This window comes from Haliotis rubra, unplaced genomic scaffold, assembly GCF_003918875.1.
Source record: "Haliotis rubra isolate DU_JTF1 unplaced genomic scaffold, ASM391887v1 Scf175, whole genome shotgun sequence".
NCBI classification, from domain to species: Eukaryota; Metazoa; Mollusca; class Gastropoda; order Lepetellida; family Haliotidae; genus Haliotis; species Haliotis rubra.
The window spans coordinates 1,332,320-1,358,281 of NW_025765725.1; the positions used below are offsets into that span (position 1 = coordinate 1,332,320).

The 25,962-nt window shown below is 41.2% G+C and overlaps 1 long non-coding RNA gene across 1 annotated transcript in view; it reads right to left on the reverse strand.

Annotated features, from left to right (window-relative positions):
* LOC124272972 overlaps positions 1–19,217 on the reverse strand; it is a 65,713-nt gene extending 46,496 nt beyond the window's left edge. The window contains exons 1-2 of the long non-coding RNA XR_006897509.1: positions 19,027–19,217; positions 10,828–10,837 (exon numbers count right to left, since the gene is read on the reverse strand). This is a non-coding gene — a long non-coding RNA (uncharacterized LOC124272972). The remainder of the gene's footprint in view (positions 1–10,827; positions 10,838–19,026) is intronic.
* Between the last annotated feature and the right edge of the window lie 6,745 nt (positions 19,218–25,962).

Genomic DNA, 25,962 nt, shown 5'->3' on the forward strand with positions numbered 1-25,962 from the left:
CACGGTCGTTATACAGATCGTTGTACCAGGATTGACTATCAAGAGACTTAATCCAGACTTTAATATGACAAAAATCAGCTCTTGAGATATCATTGAGATCGAATGATAAATTCAGATTATCAATCAATTTAGAATCAGTACTGTTCCAGAATGTGGGTACTGTTTGACCATCTAAAGATCAGACTTGGTGATGTGGATTGTTCCAATTTCTGTAGCTTACTCCAAAATGATAAAAAATTCAATGTTTTGGTTTGTAAAAGGCAGTGTCTAACCCATATCTCCACGGACGGCCAGTACGTTTTGGTTTAACGCCGTTACTTAGTATCTATGTTTTTTGCCTGCGTTTCATTGCGTAGTGTTGGGCCACTAAGATTTGGCGAGAATGAGTCTGTGGGCATGGTTCTACGCCACATATCCCAGCAATAACATGAAATGGGCTACGTACTACCAAGGTTTGTTTTTTTTGTTATGACGCCGCACTCAGCAATATTCCAGCTATATGGCGGTGGTCATGAAATATTTGAGTCTGGACCAGACAATCCAGTGAACAACAACATGGGCACCGAGCGTGTATGATAGCATTACGATGACATGTGTCAAGCGAGCCTGACCACCCGAAGCCATTAGTCGCAAGTAAGTGGAACCCTTACAACAAGCAACGGTTGCTGAAGATCAGTTCTAACGAGGATCTTCGCGGGTACGGTTTAGAACTGATATACGAAGTTTTGCTTAGCAATGCATGGAACGGTGTGTTAACTTACATTGTATATGACTATATGACACAACTATTTTATGGACAAGTATCCCTTGTAAAGACGTCCCAGTACCGCGGTGAATCTGACACGGCATTACAAAACAGTGGTCGTTGTCATATGAATTGTCACGTATTGATGTTTTTAAACTAAATGACTATGAAAAACGTAATTGCGTCTCAGACGTTAAGCACGCGTGAACAGTGTCTGTCAAGGTTTAGTCACACAATCTGACCTGACATGCCACCAAGGTATCTAATGTGTGATGTTGCATTGGTAAAATTGGCTTGGATGTCGTTATCTCAGCTAGCCTGACGGCAGCCAGTGTTGTTGCAGACATAATGAGCTTCGACTAATTTGAAAACCTCATATTTGTAATTTGAAGTTTGTAGCATTGATAATTTTAACCAGTAAACACTGGAATTATGATTATAAGTTTATTGCAGTTACATTTTTTATATAGAATACATGGATTGGCTAAACACAAGGCCACATGAACTATGAACAACGGACCACTTTATCTACCTCACAATGGTAGAGGTTTAACCTTGAACCTGTTAAGGAAGGATAACAATGTATGGTTCAAAAACTTCTTGATATAGTGGGAACAGTGTTTCGGTGTACATTCTAACACTGTCATAAGCGAGTGATGTTTATCCATATATTGTTATCCTTCCTCAGTGCCCAACTTCAAAGGCCTCTCAAAAACGTTCAACTGTTAATTCTTAACAAACGCTTACCATTCACCACCGATGCCTTGAACAAATCGAAAGCGAGCATCTGGTACCACTGTTTAATCGTGACTCTTGCCAATGATAATCGTGGTCGTCCAACTGACTCTGTGTTAGGCAGAAGTGTCTCATGTATATGGAAAAGATTTCGGCGCTTTTATGAGCAATTTAAACTGAAACCATCGTTTCTGTGAGGTCGGAATTCGTTTTTGCTTTTTCGTTTATGTTCTGAGGCAAACAGGGACCGTGGGGTAGCCTAGTAGTTAAAGCATTCGCTCGTCACGCCGAAGGCCCGGGTTCGATTTCCACATGGGTACAACGTGTGAAGCACCTTTCTGGTGTACCCCGCTGAAATATAGCTGGAATATTATAGCTAAAAGTGACGTTAAATGCAACTCACAAAATAAGAATACATCCTTCATAATCTAGAGGTAATACCCACGCTGGCGAGACATCATCTCTCAATGATAAAATTCACATTTCGGCCTAAAGATACCTTATGTGAAAATATCAACGTAGCTGAACATACTATTATAGATCATATATTATTATCGAACCTCGGATAACTCGAAGTACTATTTTTTACGCCACACAAACGTCGACACAACAGTGTTTGAGTGTCTTTGCTTTCTCAGACACTTACTACCTGTAATTCTTCTCCTGGGGTCTGTCACGTGTGGTCTAGCAGATCAGAAGGCTGCAAGACAGACGAGGAACCTATTCCACTATATGAAAGACCTTGGAAGTAACTCGTCTGAAGTGATGTTCGGACATCATGAAGACACGTGGCTTATTTGGTGCAGACTCTCACCCATGACGGAAATATACAGGCTTACATTTTTTGGACTAGTTAAATATACTAATTTTACTTCTAAAAGGTATTCAAATGTCACATTTAATTATTGATTTAGTTGTCTGTCACTTATAGAAGTGAACTACCATATTATTGGAATATTGCTGAGTGCGGCGTAAACTAGACTCACTCACTATAGACGTCAAAAGCAATTTTAAATTGGATCTCATATCAGTTTTTGAGTGGTTCAAGTCAAAATATATGAACCATTATTTTAATCATATATTTTTAATGAAGACATATTCCGATATTGTTGACCCATCTTGATATTTCATGATCTTCAACGGATAAAGAACAAGAGGTCCTTATGAACAAGAGGACGTTCTTTGAGAGGCATTTTAGAAGTTGTGAAGGTGAAGGAAAACTAAGTTCTATGGATAGTCAACTTCTTTATTGTAATGATTGCGACATTTCGGTGTAGGTACTAACACCGTTATCAAGCAAGTGATACAACAATTTGAAACAAGTACAATATATACATTGCTGCATAGTAAGTATATACACTTAACAAGGTTGATGTTCATTGGATATTTGATAAGTGATTTAGCAGGGGAGGTTGAATGTACAGAGTGGTTGATTGTTTGATATCAAATATCCAATGCACATCAACCTTGTACAAACTCTGCCGCCTGAGTCTGTGAAGTTGAGAACCCAGTCGACAATCTTGTCCAGATTCTCTTTATAGATGTGGTTCTTGTCCCCACCTGGAAGGATCCGTCTGACAGTGTGAAGAACGTCTCCATTATCCTTGCTGACCCAAGGGGAACCCCGAACCACGGGGTTGTCGATGCTGTGATATTTGCCTATTTGCCCTCGAGCATAAGCATGCTTTTCCAAATACGTAAGGGTGATAATATGTACATCAGTGAACTAAGCAAAGTCAAAACCGGATACTGCAGGATACTGTCAAGTAACTCCTTTTGTGTCGGAGAGTTCATCCGGATCCCCATTTTGGGGTTTTTGGGCCTTAAATATACTATCCAAAAAAGGAAACGCATAGGCCAGAAATTTGTTGCGAAAATGTATTTTCAAGCATGTGTACTAAGCAGCAAAAAAACCGTCAGTTTGGAATTTCCTTCGCAGAAACAGATAACTGTAAACTCATTTAATGTTTTGATTGTACATTCTTGACAACATCTCCAACTCAACCAGACCAAAGACATTCCTTCCCAAACTCAGAATGGAACCCAGGAAATGGTCTCAAAAACGCAACCTCATCTCGGAGATGGTACGGTGTTTTCCATGTTTTTCATGCAATTCATGCTGCACGTGTTGTTCACAAGGACCAAACCTGGTTGAAACATTCACATTACAACATCAGCAGGATGCCGCGACTAACGACAGCTCAGAGGAACCAGGCGTTAGGAAGACTTGAAGCTGGCCACACTGCACACGTCGTTGCCAATCACTTCCACACGGAAGAACAATCAGTACTGATACAGTACGCCGACCTCTTAACAGCGGGAAAGAGACTCATTGGGAGGTGCAAACATCATGGTATGGGATGGAATAGGCCTGACCAGAGAGTGGGTCCTGTGGTGTTCCAGAACCTTCCTCCAGGGACAGGAGGCGGCATCACAGTGGTGCCCTACATCGACCAAGCTGTCAGACGCCACGTCATACCACATTTCGCACGTCACTGGAACAACATTTTCCAGCATGATAACGCCCGAGCCCATACTGCCAGAGCTACACGGGACTTCCTACAGCAGAACGCTGTCAACATTATGCAGTGGCCAGCGCTTAGTCTTGATTTAAACTTAATTGAACATCTTTAGGATGGAATTCAGAGGAGACTAAATAATGTCATACCAAGGCCGAACACAGCCGAATGATTGCGCCAGGCTTTCTCAGAGTGTGGTTCCAGGTACCAATGGCCTTCATCAATCGATTGGTGCACTCCATGCATAGACGCTGTGCTGCAGTCATTGCCGCTCGTGGTGGTCACACTACATACTGAAGTCAAGAGTCTGAATGGACTTCAAACGTTCACGTAATGTCTTGAAATTAGTTATTGATGAGTTATTCATTGATGTGTCAAGATATTGCACACAAAAAAATGTTTTTGATCTGCTCATTATGTCAATTTCTGTAATGATTTGATTACAATGCCTATCTAATTTTGAATTCGTACTGACGTTTTTTCTGCTGCTCAGTATATAACTCATCCACAAATAGGCTTTAGTACATCCGGGTACTACATTTGCGTGATCGTACTGGCACGGGTGAGTGCACAGAAGCCAGGGTGCCTGGACTTCGGAGGATATCTGGTCAAACTGTACGGAATAGGCTGAGAGAGATTGGACTGAGAGCCAGGAGACCCGACATCGGGACCGTGCAACGTCGTCACCATCGCGCTCAACGTCTCCGTTATCTAAAATTATCCACTTGGTTGTATAGACATTTCGTTCTTCTAAACTGATGTAAACAATTATGCACTAAAGCCTATTTGTGAACGTGTTATACATGTTTGAAAGTACGTTTTCGCAACAGATTTCTGGGTTATGCGTTTCTTTTTTTGGATAGTATATTTAAGATCCAACAAGCCAAAAATGGGGATCCGGATGAACTCTCCGGCACAAAAGGTGTTACTGGACAGTACCCTGCAGTATCCGGTTTTGACTTTGCTCAGTTCACTGATGAACATATTATCACCCTTACGTATTTGGAAAAGCTTGCTTATGCTCGAGGGCAAATAGGCAAATATCACAACATCTCAACAACCCCGTGACTCGGGGTTCCCCTTGGGTCAGCAAGGATAATGGAGACGTTCTTCACACTGTCAGACGGATCCTTCAAGGTGGGCACAAGAACCACACCTATAAAGAGAATCTGGACAAGATTGTCGACTGGGCTCTCAACTTCACAGACTCGGGCGGCAAACCAACTCCTTTTTTTCCGCATCCTTCATGACCTACATGGTGGATGGTTTTGGTGGGGACTTTCGAAATAGACCCAGAATACTGCACATGATTTAATTCCTCTGTACAGATGCATCGTGACCTACCTAACAGACGTAAGAGGCGTCCATAACATTCTTTATTGCGTCAGCCCAGATTAATTCAAGACAAAAGATGTCAACCTCACGGTGTATCCGGGAGATAAGGTTTTTGATGTACTCGGTACTGACTACTACTTCGTCAACGAGAACTGGCCTTCTGTATCCGGTCCAAAGAGAACTTTGGACGAACTGGTGGAGTTTGCTGAAACAGAAATAAAATCCCTGCATTGACAGAGACGGGAATCTTCATGATCAACAATGGAACCGATTGTGTACACAACTGGAATAACCACGTACTGGACATCCTGAAGATCGACTCTTAAGCAGAAGAGTCGCTTATATTCTCACCTAGTCTAACCATTGTTACGATAGCCACAAGTGCGATCTCTGAGTACAAAATGATTACGTATTTTATGAGCGCTTTATGTAAATTCCCACTCAGGTCATGGGAGGTAACTCTAATTCAGTTTTGCTTTGAATGTAGTGCCGCATGCTCACGCGGATATCGTACAGTGTAGACTGCAGGGTAGAATGTGGAAAGACACGTGTGGAGGGAGAGGTGATACAAAATGGTATGGAAACACTTCATTTTCTCAACATAATACATGTATTTAATGTTTATTTGATAAGCAACAGTTATAAACAATATATTCTATTCTGTTGCAGTCAATTGTTCCTTTGCGTCTTTTGCGTACTTTTCGTCTTGACAGTAGTTGTTTGAACCAACGCGCAAGTTGTCAAGTCTGTGCCACATGTATTCAGAACGTGTTCAGAACAAGATGTAAACCAAATGAGAATAAAAATAAAACAAAAAGGAATTGACTGTATTTTCACACGTCATCTATGAATGTAGCCTACACTGATGATGGTTTCATGTTTGTGAGGACCATACCCCTGCTTGCGCTCTGAACCAAAGTAGGAATTGTATCTATGCCCTATATCATTTCGGGATTGATGGCTGATTTGTGTCTAGATGTGTTTGGGTGCGTGTAATAGAAGTCAGTGTCCAAGGTATCGACGAAGTCTTCTTCAGGATACACCTTAAGGTAGTCATCTTTTGTCTTGGACTTACCTGGGCTGATGCAATACAACATATTGTGCACACCTCTTGTATCCCCTAAATACGTCTCGATGTACTTGTACAGATCTTTCAAATCATCCGCTGTATTCTGAGTCTGGGTAGAGAGACCCCACCAAAACCATCCTCCGTTTAGTCTGTGAAGTGGTCGGAAGATAAATGAAATTAGTTTACCACTGAAGTCGGTTAGGTTAAGAGCCCTGTCAGCAATCTTGTCCGGGTTCTCCTTGCATTGTATATCAGGTTATAGTCTCCTCCAGGGAGGATTCCTTTAACTGTATGAAGAACATCCCCTGAATCTTGCTTCACCCATGGGGACCCTGCAGTGACGGGTTTCTTGAGATGTTGGGAAAAGGTTATAACTTGGCCTCTTGCATAAGCAAGCTTGGCCAGCTAGGTTGTGGTCAGGTTTGGTCATCTATAATTTAGTGTTAAAATGTTAAAATACACAGCTGGGTATTGTCCTGTTACACCTCTGGTGTCAGACAACTCATCGGGATACTCAGACAGTGTCCGTTTCTCCTGAAAATAAATACATGGTCTTTATTTTTTCACAAATGTAAATAGAACGTCAACGCTCGATAACAGCCTGTCTTGACGCTCTACCGATACGAATACCATTGGGAGCAAGGTAATTCCGGGGCGATAATTACATGAAACGGCTAACTAAAGATCACTTTCTACAAAAAGACATTGTTGGCGTAATGTCCTGGTGAATACAGGTTCAACACTACCAGACAATGTTGAAAAGTAAAGCATGGGAAGGGACAAGCTTGTACTCTGAGACATCGAAGTTCGACACAGCGGCTTTTGACTATTTGATATGCTTGAAAATATTTGGGTTTTGGCTTTGTTGATTTCGTTTTTCCGATGGGCATTTTGAACACCTACACCAAAGATGTATCCCTGCACATTGCCGTAAGCGTTTGGACCAAATATGGAGGATGCTCTTCTTGAACTCCCAATGTTGTGTCAGCATGATAGCCAAACATCACTTTAGAGAAGTCAGGGCTTTGATGTTCTTGTACAGGTTTTTAGTCTCCACCGTAGCATGCGGATCAATTGGCTCACGCTGGGTCACTCACCCATCGAGAAACCATGCAGCAGTTGGACACAGATGTCCCACTTCAGATAAAGCATAATGATTCCAAGCCGATTGTGATGCTGAGCAAGTAGCATTATTTAATGAGTGAGTGAGTTAATATTTATCGTCATAACGGCAATATTTCAGCCATATCGTGACGAGAACATTTTATAATTATATTAAAGATGAATAAAGTTAGAAATTAAAAAACCTGTTGACGAAGAACAGTAAAACTACTAGTGTATCACAGATATCCATCTAAAACTAGCAATTAAATCTAAAATATTGGAACTAGAAATGACAATACAATATAAAAACAGGCTGTAGATTGCTAACGACTGAAGGTAGATCACCATACTAGGGACCATGGGGACTTGGATTATAGTAAAATAAACACCATATCATGTATAGAATGGTTTGCCAATACATTCATGTGTGGAGTGAGTGAGTCAACAGTCTTCCATTCATATCCACAAGTGTCACGTTAATGGAAGGAAAGCCCGACAAGATGCAAACCAGTTACCACTTTCGTGAATCTGACGAGCACGGGTGTGGTGCTGACAAGCCCAGAAACATAATCGGGGCGAACAAGGATTCTAGCTCACAGGTGGACGAAACTTTCGGTGTCACTAGACGATTGGTTCACCTTGGCCCTCCAATATTTGCTACATGCTGCAATGAGGAAAAGAAGAGTGAGTGAGTGAGTTTGATTTTACGCCGCTCTCAGCAATATTCCAGCTATAGGGCGGCGCTCTGTAAATAATCGATTCTGGACCAGACAATCCAGTGATCAACAGCATGAGCATCTACGCAATTGGGAACCGATGACATGTGTCAACGAAGTCAGCGAACCTGACCACCCAATCCCGTTAGTCCCCTCTTGCGACAAGTATTGGTTGATGAAGACCAATTCTCACCCTGATCTTCACGAGTACAGCGAGAAGTAAATGAAAATACTCCCTACAATGTATGAATCTATGAGTTTAGTATTGTTGCAAAAAGCATTACAAACAAGAGACAGCTGCAGGATCCGCTTATACAATGCTTTTAATGTTACACAGTTGATTGTTGCCCGTGCATGCGTAAGTACATGTGCATATACAAAACCAGACGCATGTTCTCGCATACACACACAGACACATGTGCACACACCCGCACAAATACACACACATGGTTTCGTATCTGGTGTTGTCGGTTTATAATTTTCCTCATACAGGTTCACGGCTCTACGTTTAATGCCATTGCCCACAGGTTTGATATTCAATCAGATGATAACTACGTGCTGAATCCACAGGTTAAAAAGCCCTATATTGAATACACAGAAGTCTATTTACATTCTAAACAAAAAAAATTATTAGAAACGAAAAATACTATTTCGCTACCCTGCTTCAAAATGCATAACGATAAGTGGAGATAATGGATAACGAAGCATTGTTTTGTGTAATTTGGAAGCACAAATAGTAGCAATAGGACTGTAACAAGATGTTTATTGATAAAGCCTACAGTAAACTAATAATGCAGCATCGGCTACATGCACTATCAAATATGCAATCTTAAAAATGTTTCCTGTGTTTTAGGAGATGGGACCATAGAGAGAAAACATGATGCGATTAATACATTTAGGGAACCAAACACATAAGTAAAGCAGTCGCCCCCTCCATACTGACTGACTGGAGAGTATGTGCCACAGTGTTATGTGTTACATCAACTGCACCTACAATAGGAGAATAATAGCTACTGTAGTAGACGGTGTCTCTATACAGTCTCATGTTCCATGGGGTGGTGTTCAGTGTGGTTACCTCTGTACTCACATTATTGGACACAGTCATCTTCAACAATATTTTCACGTCATTAAAATACAACACACCTGCTGTCTGATCCAGGGTTACAGCATATATTTGGCTTCCTGTGGCTAATGTTGTCAGACCTTGACCATCATAGGTCACAGTGAACAGTTTCCCGCCATTACACCCGTATATCCTCTTTCTCTTCGCATCAAGAGCTATTTGCCTTGGACTACCACCGTACTTGGAAAGGTCAATGATAGCAGTGAAGTCTTTCCCCTGTGTAGACATGCGGCTGATTGAATGTGGAGTGTAGGTGGCTATGAATACGATGTCCCGATCTTCATCCACTGCCATGCCATATATCTCTACACGTTCTGTTAATACCGTCACGTGACGTGTATCCAGGGTGGATGACACAATCTTATTAGGGTTATATAATCCTATGAGAAGTCTGTTTGTCTTTGCTATATAGGCAAGGGAAGTCACCTGCTCCACGGTGTGATAAGGATAGACGCTCAGTGAGTTACTGTGAATGTTGAGTTGACGGAACTGATGTGGGGCGCTTGACCAGAGTGGAGCTATCAAAATCCTACTTTTCTCCTCCTCTGGTCTGGGTGTCGTTGTTGACACAGATGTCCTGGAGGTTGATGTAACATTTAGAGAAGCGGGGGTAGAAGGAGACACGGTGACATTCGTTATCAGCTTTGCCATTTGTGACTGACATGTCTCCTTCAATGTCGTGCATCGCTTGACGTCAGCTTTCAGACTGACAGTGGCAACATCACACTTCTGTAGTTCTATTTCCAGTCTGTGCTTTTCACTGATATCACTTGAGTTCTCTTGATTCCGTCCGTCTGTTTTCTCCAGGAAAGATTTCTGAAATACGACCATCTCGTCCTGGAATTCTTTGAGCGATCTTGAGACGTGATGAAACTGCCTCTTCAACTGATGATATCCCTGTTTCAGATGTCGCAATTCAGAGACAACCTGACCTTCCACCATGTCTTGAAGAGACTCTCCTTGTAGAATCTCGACCATGGCTTCTCTCACTTCATCCCGTATGCTTTCCTTTAACTCAGCTCTCAATGACATACCTGTGACATCTATGGTGTCAAGTAGTCTTTTCTCCATACGAAGTATATCCATCTTATTATCCAACAGATCCTCTTCAAACTGTTTCAGCTTGTTCAGGACAGATGCCATACTGTCCTGGCCACTGCAGGAACAGATTATGGAGGCACATGTCAACAACGTTGGAAGATACTTTAAGTCGGCCATCGTTAGGATTGTACAGTACTGAGATGTATTTGTCCGTAAGAGTGATGTGAACGTGCACCCCTCAGTATGGTTCAATGATTTTCTGCTGGTGACAGGTCGGCCTGAGGTACAGGTTTTATTTAAGGTTGTTTGGCTACCACGTGATATGCCAGAACACTCACGTATCTCTGTGTACATATATGTAGGACACAGCTCTGTCATTTCTCGTGATACATGTGCACACATCTTGACCCCTACCCTCAACGCCATTACCAGCTGTAGACCTACTCTAGTCTTGATTTTCCGTTATCAGTTGACCTGCTTACGCCCAGGAGCCTTAGTGATAAACAAACATTGTCATGAGGAATACAAAGTCCCGCGTGACTGGGTCGCGTTACATCTATAGACTATAGACTCATGGATATTTTATCCGGTACGTTCGTCAGATTGCGCTCATACCTCAAGACCTTAACAGTCATTGGTGGGGTTTGTTGGTTTGTACCCTGACTTTGTCCTTGTATCAAGCGATGTCAGTTTACACACTGTTGTAGTTGAATCTAGAGTTGTCAAGACGTATCACTGATGGTTACACGTTTGTGACACTCACATCTGCTGTAACAGTGACCACCCGGTGACGGTGGCATGTCTGTAAGTACAGGGGACCTAACTTCGTGCAAACTGGCAGCCCTGCCAAAGCCAGTAATTTCACTGAACCACTTCCTTTGTGTAAGTCAGTCCAACATGTGGTAGTTGCTCTGATGTTGTGTGGGTGTACTGTACGTGTTACCTATCTACAGTGAGGTTGTGTCGGTGGGACTTGCTTTGGTGAGGTTGTTAGTTATGACTTGCATGTTACTGAAGTCTATTGTTGGATATGGTATGCACATGGCTGCATTCTAGGGGTGTTGTTGGATCATGTGTAATGTAAGTTACTGAAGTCCTGTTAGTGTGGGTGTGACATACACGTTGCGAACTCTAGTGAGATTACTGGATGTGACATGCACGTTCATGAACTCTACTGAGGTTGTTGGGTGTGGCATGCATGTTGCTGAAGTGTAGTGAGGTTGTTGGGAGTAACATGCACGTTGCTGAAGCTTCGTCAGGTTGTTGGGTGTGGCTTGTATGTTGTTGAAGTCTGTTGAGGTTGTTTGGTGTGGCATGCACGTTGATAACGTACAGTGACGTTGTTGGATGTGGCATGCACGGTGAAAGCGTATAGTGACGTTGTTGAGTGTGACATGCACGTTGATAACGTATAGTGACGTTGTTGAGTGTGACATGTCCGTTGATAACGTATAGTGACGTTGTTGGGTGTGACATGCACGTTGATAACGTAAGGAGACGTTGTTGAGTGTGAGATGAACGTTGATAACGTATAGAGACGTTGTTGGATGTGAAATGCACGTTGATAACGTATAGTGACGTTGTTGAGTGTGACATGCACGTTGATAACGTATAGTGACGTTGTTTTGTGTGACATGCACGTTGATAACGTATAGAGACGTTGTTGAGTGTGACATGCACGTTGATAACGTATAGTGTCGTTGTTTGGTGTGACATGTCCGTTGATAACGTATAGTGACGTTGTTGAGTGTGACATGCCCGTTGATAACGTATAGTGACGTTGTTGAGTGTGAAATGTCCGTTGATAACGTATAGTGACGTTGTTGAGTGTGACATGTCCGTTGGTAACGTATAGTGACGTTGTTGAGTGTGACATGCACGTTGATAACGTATAGTGACGTTGTTGAGTGTGAAATGTCCGTTGATAACGTATAGTGACGTTGTTGAGTGTGACATGTCCGTTGGTAACGTATAGTGACGTTGTTGAGTGTGACATGCACGTTGATAACGTATAGTAACGTTGTTGAGTGTGACATGCCCGTTGATAACGTATAGTGACGTTGTTGAGTGTGACATGCCCGTTGATAACGTATAGTGACGTTGTTGAGTGTGACATGCCCGTTGATAACGTATAGTGACGTTGTTGAGTGTGACATGCACGTTGACAACGTATAGTGACGTTGTTTGGTGTGACATGCACGTTGATAACGTATAGTGATAACGTATTAACAGTCTCTACGTCGAGGCAGATGAACCGTCTCTTACACAACGCCGTATAAAATTGTCCTTGCAGTATATAACGAAACTGTATTCTATCGAGTCTAACCCTGCATTTAACTTTGTCTTTAATCCTCTTTATGAGGATTTGTACAACAAAAAGCCTACTCTAGTTTTAAATGGATATCTGTGATACACTAGAAGTTTTACTGTTCTTCGTCAACAGGTTTTTTAATTTTTAACTTTATTGATCTTTGATATAATTATAAACTGTTCTCACTCACACACTCAAATCACTAAACCTTTTCAGATAAAACCTCAATTTAATTGTTATGACAATGGCCTACCTTATTAACGTATCACATTTCTTAATATATGTATTTCCTCAAAATGTTAGTGATAATACGGTGAACTCTGCACAAATGCAAATGGTTTTTAGGTCATATGTGATATAAGGCCATCCAATCGCTGTGTATCGCTCGATGGCGTCCTCTAATTGCTAAAGAAGGACACAATGTCCGGTCAGGGTCTGGAATCAGCATGTCCTGGCGTCATCAGAACATGCTTGGTTTCCGAATGAAACATGAACTTGAACGGTTCTGACAAAATTTGGTTACAAGAGTTCAGGTTCGGTTTCAATTATGGTGGTGAAATGGTGCAAAACCCAACTCAAAAATAACTTAAGCAAATTCCAGCTCGATTCTGACTAGATTTCTGACAAAACGTCCGGCAAATAGGTTGTAGACAGCTCACACATTTACGGCAATGGGACGCCGACAGGATAACAAACCCGATTCTTACAGCATTTGAATAGAAAGAGATAACCAACAAAGACACAAATAGGCATAGGCACTTCATCGCGGATTATTGAAACACCCTGTTATCGAATCGTGCTGATGCTTAATGTTTCCTTATTATACTCACGTGAGTGTACACGTCTTGATATAGGGGTAACATTAATTAGGAGCATGGCTACTATACACCTATAATATATTAAGCAACTTCCCATTTATTTCTATTTAGAATTTCCATTTTTGTAATTAATTTCTTGTGTATATTTTCTTAAACGCATTTGTTTTTGCTGGATGATGATATTGAAATGCAGAAACTGATAAGAGTCATTCTCTGCCAAACCTTTGGGAATAGCTGATTTGGACTATTGGACTCACATGCACACATATAATAATAAAAGGAAGAACCTACTTGCATGTGCTCGTGTGTGTGTGCGCGCGTGCATAGTCAGTCACAACGACTTGGGCGTATGCATGAGTTCAAAGCTCGCCCTTTATAATACCAAACACTGGTTCGGCTTGCTCAGATATAACTGGAATATTCTGATAGCTGCGTTCAGCAACACGCACACAACACAATTAATCATCTTGAAACAAATTTAAACCTCCCCTGAAAAGCGTCTTTACCACGATAGTGGTGCCTTGATAGGTTTACGACTTCAACAACCATCTACATGCAATTCGGAGAAAGACTTTTACTCGATGGAATTCTGTTAAACGTGTAATCGTTTTCTGTCATGTTTTACATTGTAGTATTAAAATCAGAAACAAACAAAAAAAAAACATTAAAAAAACGTCATTGCGTTTAAACCAGTGCCGACTTTCTCTGTAAGTCAGATAGGAAATGCATACTTATTTTGATTCTCACAGGGTGAGTGAGTGAGTGAGTGAGTGAGTGAGTGAGTGAGTGAGTGAGTGAGTGAGTGAGTGAGTGAGTGAGTGAGTGAGTGAGTGAGTGAGTGAGTGAGTGAGTGAGTGAGTGAGTGAGTGAGTGAGTGAGTTCAACGACGCTTTGATAAGTACTCCAGTTATATTGTGTTGGATGTTGGAGGAAAGCGTAAGTGATGCTTGTCTCAGACATTTACCATTTAAGTAAAACCAAGGAACAACTGAACGATGATGACAAGCCGAGAAAGGTGACCCTAGATTTCAACATATGATTCAGGTTCCTGGAGCTGCTTGGGATCTTGCTGAGGTTGGAGGATGACGAAGGTGTCATCCACTTTGCGGTACCAGCAGGAAGGTTTGAAGGGTGCAGTTTCTAGGGCCTTATCAACAACAACCCGAAATGTGTTATTTATAAAATAAACTGTGATTGTGGACAAAGCTACATAGGTGAAACATCCCGACCCATCAACACCCGAGTCAAAGAACATCGCACCTCTGTTGCTAACTCCGACACCAAATCAGCTATCTCTGACCACATCAAAGCAAACCCCAAACATCAAATAGAGTGGTCCGACTTCACCATTCTCGCCAACAACCAAACGGACTTCACTAAACGCAAGCTCACCGAAGCCATTCACATCAAACGCCATAAGCCCACCATCAACCGTGACCAAGGATACTTCATTCCATCAGCTTATGATCCACTCCTCCACCAAGCCCAATCTATTGTATAAACATCGCACCTATTGTATAAACATCTCCTTCATTGTACCACTCCTGTATTTATACATCTCTGGCTTCCATTCACTATCCTTTGTGTACTCACTGGCTTCATCAGCTTACTGCTTAACCAATTATGGCAATTATGTTGTTTCCTTTGTCAATTACAATGTATGCAGTTTCATTGTTATACACAGTATAAATATGCAGCTCCTCCACTTCATGTATCACTCTTGCTTGACAACGGTACAAGAATCTGTATCGAAACGTCGCACCTCACGAAATAAAGAAGTTGTTATCCATAAAAACGTCTCAACTTCTAAAATGCCACTCAAACAAGTTAACTGAAGGTAGATCACCAAACTAGGGACCATGGGGACTTACAGTACTTTTGCTACTTGCATGGACCCTAGTTGGATTTATATCTCCCCTTCAGCCGCTGGCGATTGAAGTCAAATTTAGCCAAAATTAAAATGACAAGAATACTACATTTAAAACAGCTGGTAATATTTAAATTTCCTTTGAATATTTCGGGACGTACGTACCCTCTCAGGAAGACGATAATTTTACGCTACTTCAACCCCTTCAACAAATCGGTTAACAAGTGTATATCTTTTACTATGTATATTGAGAAAACGAAGCGATCGTATGATAACCAAGATGTTTGAAGGGAGGTAAAAAGCTGCGGTTGAAAAGGGAGTTAGTGCAAATTGAATATCAAACATTTTTAAAACAGCCATGTACATTTTAATTTATCTGTATCCTCCATCTGATTTAACAACAGAGTATGTGTTGAATACATTTAAACATTGTTAACAATATTGCATATCTTGCATTAGTTTGGGATAGATACATACATTTAAACCTTTTTAACAATATTGCATATCTTGCATTAGTTTGGGATAGATACATACATTTAAACCTTTTTAACAATATTGCATATCTTGCATTAGTTTGGGATAGATACATACATTTAAACCTTTTTAACAATATTGCATATCTTGCATTAGTTTGGGATAGATACATACATTTAAACCTTTTTAACAATATTGCATATCTTGCATTAGTTTGGGATAGATACATACATTTAAACCTTTTTGATCAATTATAAACATTGCAATTAAATTATCTTGCATATGAATTAACCAGAGAGTCAGTGTGGGTTGAACACGTTAAAACCTTTTTGATCAATAATGAATAGTGCAATTCATCTGCATCTTCCATGTAACTTAACAAGAGGGTAAGTATGGGTTGAACACATTTAACAATTTTTGAACAGTTGTATCTTCCCACAAACTATGTGATACATTTCCATTGAATAAAAACATGCATGTGTGTTACCCTTGGGCAGCTTGTAGTCATTCAATAACTCTTAAATAAGTGTTACGTTCATTCCCATTTTCAGTATTGACAACAGTATGTTTTGTTTCATGGATTAAAAGCAATTATTGTGTACGTAATCCCATTGGAGATTGTAACTCACCTTAGTTAGGTGCTAATTTATGCCCAGGCTCGCTGACCTGGTTGACACATGTCGTTGTCTGCCAACTGATTTGCTTACTCTGTTGATCACGGGTCCAGACTCGAATATTTACAGACATGCGGCACTAAACCCCCCAAAAATTAAAAATAAACAAAGCTAATTTAAACCATGCAATTTGTGTTCTACAAACCATTCTTTATTTTACTGTCTTCTGAAATACAAGTATTAACATATGGGAGTCAACGATTTTGATAGAAATCTTTGGAGGCAATGAATCACTGCCTCCTATTAATCGTAAAATATCCTCAATGACCTTGAAGCAGACAGTGTCACTGTGCCAGGATTACTCAAGGGTTTGACAAACTTTTCACCAATGACGTCACTGTTGCTCATCAAGGGTTTTGAGTATGCCTGCTAAACTACTTAATGTGGACTGCAACTGCTTGTTCGTCCCGGAGACAATTCAAACCTTGTAATACTATTTGCAATACAACCTGTGTTGTATAAGTTACAATAACTCCTCACGAGAAGAGGATTTTTATATACGGACATAAATATGACCTGTCTATGTCACTCAATCCTATCACTGACATAATGTCCGTCCATCAAGTTGGGATTCATTATTATTTTTTTAATTATTTTACGATATTTCTATAGCGCACATATCCAGGCAACTAGTGCTTGCTCAAGGCATATACTAAACTTAGTCAGATAATCTGACTCCAAATTCATTAAGCAACTGCTGTCAATGTTTAGTGAGTATAATGGGATGTGAGACGCATGCTGTTTAAGTCTAGTGAGGAGTCAGAAGGTAGTGTTAGGAGGCACAGGAGGGAATGAAGCAGGCTGTGGATTCATCCAGCAGATGGCCTCCCCACTCTGACAGCTGGTAGCTAACGTCTTGTGGACGGCTCGTAGCTAACCTCCGATGGTTAGTTGTTTAACGCCCCACTCAACAATATTCCAGCTGTATGGCGGCGGTCTGTTTTAACCGAGTCTGTACCAGACAATCCAGTGATTGGTCACACCATGTATATTGGTACTGGGATACGATGGCATGTGTCAACCAGGTCAGCGAACCTAACCAACCGGTAACCAAGCACGGGTTGCTGAAGATCAGTTCTAACCAGGATCGTCACGGGAACAGCGAGAATTAAATAAATGATCCTTGCAATGTCTGAATCCACCAGTTGAGTAGTTGCCAAAAAAATGACAAACAACTGACTGCTGACGGATCTACGTATACGATGCTTTTAATGTGAAACAGGTGAATAGTGCAAGTGTGTGAATAACTATATGCACATATACAAAACCAGATGCATGCTTGCACATATATACATGCATGCGCACACACACAAATCCAAAGATATGATTTTCTATCTGGTGTTGATGATAACTACTTGTAGAATCCACAAGTGAAGTAAAGCTATATTGAATGCAAAGTAAGCCATCTCCATTTAAAACAAATAAAGCCTGTAAGAAACGAAACATTCTATTTTCCTGCCTTGCTTCAAGATAATATATAAAGATCAGCGGAGATAATGGGATAATGAAGCATTGTTTTCTGTAAGTTGGAAGCACAGATAGTAACAACAGAAGTGCAAAAACACATTTATAGATAAAGCTTACTGTCATCTAACATTACAACATAGGGTACATGCTACAGATGTAATCTTAAAATCAGTTTCCCAGGTTTAATGAAATCGGAATATAGATAGAAAACATGATGCTATTGATACATTTAGGGAATCAAACACATACAGTAAGTTGCCCCCCATTTCAGACTTATTGACTGGAGAGTATATGCCACAGTGTTATATGTCACATTAACTGCACCTACAATAGGGGAATTTTTGGAACTGTAGTAGATGGTGCCTCTATACAGTCTCATGTTCCACGGGACGGCGTTCAGTGTGGTCACCTCTGTACTCACATTATTGGACACAGTCATCTTCATCAGTTTCTTCTCTACACCATAATACAACACACCTGCTGTCTGATCCAGGGTTACAGCATACACTTGGCTTCCTGTGGCTAATGTTGTCAGACCTTGACCATCATATGTCACAGTGTACAGTTTACTGTCAGTACACACATATACCCTCTTTTTCTTTGTGTCAAGAGTAACTTGCCTCGGCACGCCCCTGTGCTTGGATAAGTCAATGATGGAAGTGAAGTCTTCACGCTGTGTAGACATGCGGCTGATTGAAGGTCGTGGTTTATAAGTGGACATGAAAACAATGTCCCGATCTTCATCCACTGCCATGCCATATGTTCGTACACGTTCTCTTAATACTGTCACGTGACGTGTATCCACGGTCGATGACACTATCTTATCAGGGTTGACTAACCCTATCAGAAGTTTCTTTGTCTTGGGTATATAGGCGAGGGTACTCACCCCTTTCATGTTGTGATACTGATAGACAGTAAGCGAGTTCCTGTAAATATTGAGTTGACGGAACTGATGTGGTTTACTTGACCAGGTTAGAGCTATCAAAAGCCTACTTTCTTTCTCCTCTGGCCTGGGTGTCGTTGTTGACACAGGTGTCCTGGAGGTTGATGTAACATTTAGAGGAGCGGGGGTAGAAGGAGACACAGTGACATTTGTTATCAGCTTTGACAATTCTGACTGACACGTCTCCTTCAATATGGTGATTCGCTTGATGTCTTGGTTGAGTCTGGTAGTGGTAAGATCGGCCTTCTGAAGCTTTATTTCCAGTCTGTGCTTCTCTTTGACACAGATGTCACTGGAGTTCTCTCGATTCCACAAATCTACTTTATTCAGGAGAGATTCGTGAAATACTGTCGTCTCATTCTGAAAGTCTTTGAATGATCGTGAGACATGATGCAACTGCCTCTTCATCTCATGGTAGCCCTGTTTCAGATGACGCACTTCAGAGGCTACCTGACCTCGCACGATGTCTTGAAGAGACTCCCTTTGCAGGTTCTCTGCCATGGCTTTTCTCACTTCATGCCGTATGTTTTCCTTTAACTCGGCTCTTAAGGATGCCCTGACAACATCTATAGTGTTGAGTATTCTTTCCTCCATAGCGAGCATACCCATCTTATTCTCATGCAGATCCTTCTCAAACTGTTCCAGTTTGTATAGAACAGACACCATTATTGCCTGGCCACTGCAAAAACAGATTAGGGAGATAGACGTCAGCAACCATAGCATGCATTTAAAGTCGGCCATCTTCTGAACTGTAAAAATCCTGTTAGAATGATGTTCTCCGCCAGAATGATATATACATGAAGCCCTTGGGAATGGGTCGATGTTTTCCTGCGAGTGACAGATCGTTGTGAGGTACAGGTTTATATTTACTGTGTTATCACAACGTAATCAGGGTTAAAGGACGGTTGGTTACCAAGTGATATGCCAGAGCACTCACGTATCTCTATATACATAATTTGTAGAGGTCTATCATTAGTGACTTATGCATGTCACGTTGCACTGCATAAGTAATGTACCCACGTAGTTGAAACAACTATGTAGAGTCACCCCCTAAAGAGCACATGGCGAGCTTGGCATGCTCCGTCATTTGTAATGTGTGTCAGAAGCAGTAGTCCATGCCAGACCAAACGGCGACACAGAAACAGACAGAGACAGAGACACATGCCCACACAAGTTACCCAGTGACGAGTTTGTCCTGTCCACGTAGTTTTGTTTTGTAGACTCAAATCAAATAACGTTTATTTAATTATCAAACCTTTTCTTGTGTTGATACTCGTGTTAATGTGTCCAGGATACATGAATGTTATGCTGGTACTTCAGAGCATCGGTCTATGGTCCCCCAACTCCCTTTCGACCATGCTTGTCGAAAGAGTAGTGCCCTAAACTAGCCATTGCCACTCCAAACTCCATTTCGCTAAGGTACCTGGTATGGGGCACTGCTCACTCACAACAATACCTCAGGCAGCCACAGTAAATATTAACTCCGAGGCGACGAGTCTTTGTTTCACCTTTAAACCCAAACGCCAGACAGGGTAACAATCAGTAGCTTCTTTACCATCTGGAAATGGGATCGAAACACTCGTCTTTCTCGTGTGTTTCTATTTTCCGAAAATGAAGCAACTTTGTATTTTCAATCTTTGGACACGGGTTAGAGTTACCCAAGCTTGGATAAAGGTCCACAGTGAAAATAAATGTGGTGTTCAAACCGATTATGGGGATAATAACGTTGAAGTCGTTTCTTAATGACTTATATATATCCCCAGGAGAGCATTTTGTCTAGTATAGTTGCATTCTTCCATCTTCTTTTCAGTGGTTTAAACGATGACGATGCTTGTTGTACTGTCAGTATTTACAAGGATAAAATAGGACTCTCCCAAACACATAGACACATACACACACGGACACATGAAGACACACATGCAGGCTCAAACATACACGTACACATATACGTATATTTCACGTGATATAAGTGCACACATCGTGATTGCTACCTTCAACCCCAATACATGTCACCCCTCCCTAACTTTAAACCTACTTCAGTCATGGTCACCCCTCCCTAACTGTACACCTACTTCAGTCTTGAGATACTGTGAACACCGTGTTTACGAGGGGCCTTGACCTTGACTTGAGGAATACAAATTCCAGCGTAACTGGGTCGCGTTACACCTGGAGACTCTGACATCATGGGTATTTTATAGCTCATGGCCAAACTGTTTACAGGCTCATCAGATGGCGCCCATACCTCACTACCTCAATACTCATTAGTGAGGTTTGTTGGTTTGTATCCTGGCTTTCTCCCAACCATTACCCCACAAAGGTAACGGTTGTCTGTTGATTATAGAGTCTGGACAACGCAACTTGGTGATTGAGCATCCATCCACGCATTTGAGATACGAGGACACACATCAACCCAATCAGCTGGCCTGATCCCCAGATGCATTTAGTTGCGTCTTTTCTATCAACTTGGGTTCGTTAGAGAAGGACGTGTAAAATTAGGTTGCTGTGGATGAGCACGGCGCACAATATCGACCTACCTCATTGTGGTGTAGGTTGTGATAACATGACATGCATGCTGCTGAATTCTAGTGAGGTTGTGGTAATATGATATATGCTGGTAGAATATAGAATGCTACAGAACACTCATGAGGTTGTTTGGTGTGACATGCATGTTGCTGAAGTCTAGTGAGGTTGTGGTAATATGATATATGCTGGTAGAATATAGAATACTACAGAACACTCATGAGGTTGTTTGATGTGACATGCATGTTGCTGAAGTCTAGTGAGGTTATGCTGTAGTAATATGATATATGCTGGTAGAATATAGAATACTACAGAACACTCATGAGGTTGTTTGGTGTGACATGCATGTTGCTGAAGTCTAGTGAGGTTGTGGTAATATGATATATGCTGGTAGAATATAGAATACTACAGAACACTCATGAGGTTGTTTGGTGTGACATGCATGTTGCTGAAGTCTAGTGAGGTTGTGGTAATATGATATATGCTGGTAGAATATAGAATGCTACATAACACTCTTGAGGCTGTTGGGTGTGCCATACATGTTACTGAAGTCTAGTGGGGTTGTTACAGGATGTTTGCATGTTACCGAAGGCTAATGAGGCTCTTGGGGGTAGATTGCTTGTTGCTGGCATGCAGGTTTCTGACGTCTAGTGAGGTTGTTGAGGCGGCATGCATGTTATTGAAGCCCTGTGGGGTTGTTGTGTGTCACGTGCATCTTGCCAAAATCTAGTGAGGTTGCTGCGGGCTACTGAAGGCTAACGAGCGTCTCATGGGTGGAATGCATGTTGCTGACGTGCTGGTAACTGAAGTTTAGTGAGGTTGTTGGTTGCCACGTGCATGCTAGTGTAGTTTAGTAAGGGTATCGGGTGTCACGTGCATGTTAGTGAAGTTTGGTGAAGTTGTTGGCTGTCACGTGTATAACTTATACTGTAGTCTGTTGAGCTTGTTATGTATGGCATGCATGTTCTTGAACTATATTGAGGTTGTTGGGTGTGCATGACTATATTGAGGTTGTTGGGTGTGGCATGCATGCTGTTGAACTATATTGAGGTTGTCCTAACTATATATATTGAGGTGGTCCTAACTGCCAGTTCACCTGATGAAGGGACCTGGAATGGTCTCGAAACGTCGTGAGAGAAATTAAAAAGAATTTTAATCCATAAAAACATATTGGACATCAATGTACAACTTCTAAATGCCACTGAAAGACATTATATTGAGGTTGTTGGATGTGGCATGCACGGTGATAAAGTCTAGTGAGGTTGTTGGGTGAGGCACTTTCCAGAGAACACATAAATGAGTCACATTTTGCCCAGGGGCTATGGGTAGATTTACAGAGCACTGTTTACAGGCTCGACAGAGTATTTGATATCGGTCAGCACACAATCTTTGGACGTTGGCAGGATTACCAACAACGTGTGGCGGAATCAGGAGACGGGAATATGTGTTGCAATCATTTCATCATAGCAGTGCAACGATGTGAGCGGGAATATCCCATACTTGCAAAAACAAACCTGGTGCAGGTGCAAGTCGTCTTGTCAGGCTACCGTCATTGTGATAACAGAACGACATCAACAGCTACACATTCTGTGGAACCGCAATGTGCCAGGTCATAGCCATCCTAAATCCTAAATCACAGACTCTGCAACATGTACAATGTAGCACGTACGGTGTATACGCCGAAGGGCTCACCATTCGTTGTAGAGTTGGGTCCGCCAGGGATATAAGATCCTGGGTTCGAATCCTGGTTTGCATCGATCATGTTTCTACGTTTGTCTTCACCATACCAGTGGTCGTGGTTTTCACCAAAGTGTTTAACGTCTAAACGTCTGAGGTCACGTGGTCTTCCAACATTGTCGCCGCGATTAACTGTAAACAATATTCACTCACTCACTCGTCCCACAATGACAGGCCGTGACAAGTATTTCCTCGTTGGTGTCTAAGTGGTATCCGCCTGAGATCCGGGATTTCATCTCACACAAAGCTGACATGCCGAAGAGTGGAATACTGTATAAAGCGGCTTTAAACTCAACACACTCAGTCGCTATATACGTAAATGGAAAACCATTGATATGTGAAACTCTTTACACTGACACTCATTTTCCTTGAACATGTAAAGGTAGCTGACCATGAATAGTATCTAAAACATCAGCATTGTTGCTATACGATACTGTTTTTCAAACATACAAATCGTGGGTTTCCAGTAAGCACAAACAAAATGGATAGAATGGTCGCAGAAAAAAATGTCTTCTCAAGGACGCACAAGGAAAATGACGAAACTTAATTCTAGGCATGTAATGTATAGTTCCTGCTGTATACACAATGATAACATCTTACAGAACAACTATTCCATCTGATAACTTTACAGAACCCTTATATGTCCTGTGAGGACCATTCAAATTCGTCATAAGTTGTTCTGGTCCAGGAAGACCCTGATACATGCTTCTTCACAAGAGCTCTTGTGTAGAGTTCACGACGACACTGCGATGTCCCATGACTAAATGAGAAGGGTGACCATGTACTGTTCGTCCATCACGTTATTTGTTAGATTGTGTTTGTTATTATTATATCTATCGTTGGATGAAATCTGTACTAAAAGAGTGTCTACTGTACAACTCCGAGGACAATATATACATGTGTGTATGGAATTCAATCAAAATGAAATCAGGGTGATACCAGGTGCGCAAATAAATTAGCATATCCTGCCCCACTGGTGTTACCTTTCATAAATATATGAGCATATCCTGCCCCACTGGTGTTACCTTTCATAAATATATGAGCATATCCTGCCGCACTGGTGGTACCTTTCATAAATATATGAGCATATCCTGCCGCACTGGTGTTACCTTACATAAACACATGAGTATTTAAATATATGAGCCCCACTGGTGTTACCTTACATCATCACTGGTGTTACCTTTCATAAATACATGAGCATATCCTGCCGCACTGGTGTTACCTTTCATAAATATATGAGCATATCCTGCCGCACTGGTGTTACCTTACATAAACACATGAGTATTTTGTGCCCCACTGGTGTTACCTTTCATAAATATATGAGCATATCCTGCCGCACTGGTGTTACCTTTCATAAATATATGCACATGCTGTGAAAGTGACAAGCATTTTAATATTCTCGACTGACATTCTCAGATTTTAGAACAGGTAGAATGCCATCGCATGGCACTGTTTCTTTTAATAGTGCCAGATCATGGAGATTTGTTTCCAGTCATTTCAAGAAATACTCTTCATGTCATGACATAAACTATACTATCGATAACTCATCAGCATGATCTGTATCTGTATTTAGCATGGTGTTTTTTTTATAAGAAAGCACCATGGTCTCTCGTGAAATACTTAATTCAATATATAGCACCGAATGCTTGTTAAAGAGAATGTGTATGTCATTCGTTTGATTCTACAAAACTGGCAATATATTTGAACTGCCCCACACCAATTCAACACTGTATTTAAAAATGCAGCTACAATAGACATGTTCTGTGCGTACAGATGGATTATCATCTCGATCTAACTGGTCAATAATGCTAGAAGAGTGTTAACCAAAGAGCCATTAGTGTGGAACTACTTATAACACAAATCTATGACAGGCAAATGACAAAACGCATGAGCCTCTGGAAATATTACGGGTGTCGCCAGCCACTATATTCTCAGGTTTAACACATTTGAATATGTAAATAGTGTCTGTAGTTCATAGCATTAGTTATTTATATATTTACATGCATTATGCACTGATGTGGATTCGGGCGCTATGTATAAATGTGTACACTTACTTTTAAAGTTACAATGTTTCCATGGCTGTTTCAATAATAACAATCGATTCCGTTGAAAACAATTCCTCTATTTGCATTTGAAATCATGAACATAGTAAGTTAATCTTGCTTACCTGTAACAAGTGATTTATCTTTGCCTTGACAAGGTACCCTACACACGCGCCAACACGCCAGGAATTTACAATGTTTGGACTTCTATCTCCGTCCCATTAGTTTTACTTACGAATACAAATTTACCCCCAATGCATGCACATGTCTTAACACCAGTAAGTCAACAACCGAACGCTGGTTTATACAAGATATTCAAAACATTCGCAATATTTCTGCAATTTCTGAAATGCAATGGAAACACATTAACAACGGTATAATTACATGGGTTTGGGATGAAGACGGAAGCCAACAGCAGTCCTGCTGCACATTTGATCAAGATGCGTGAAACAATGTCGCTTACTATGGTGAAGGAAAATGAAATAGCAAAAAATTTAGATCGAGTTACATTTTCAACCAATTATACTTGACTTTAGGAATTGACATTTTGGCATTGTTTTAAAAACACACACCCAAACCGCCCAGCATGGTGAAGCATTGAACGCCCACAACAGCTCGTGAAGAATGTACAAGGCTTATTTCTTTGCCGGTGGCCTTTGTGTTTATGACTGTGTCAATACTTCCAGCTGATTTATTTGAAAACAATTCCTCCATTAGTGTGT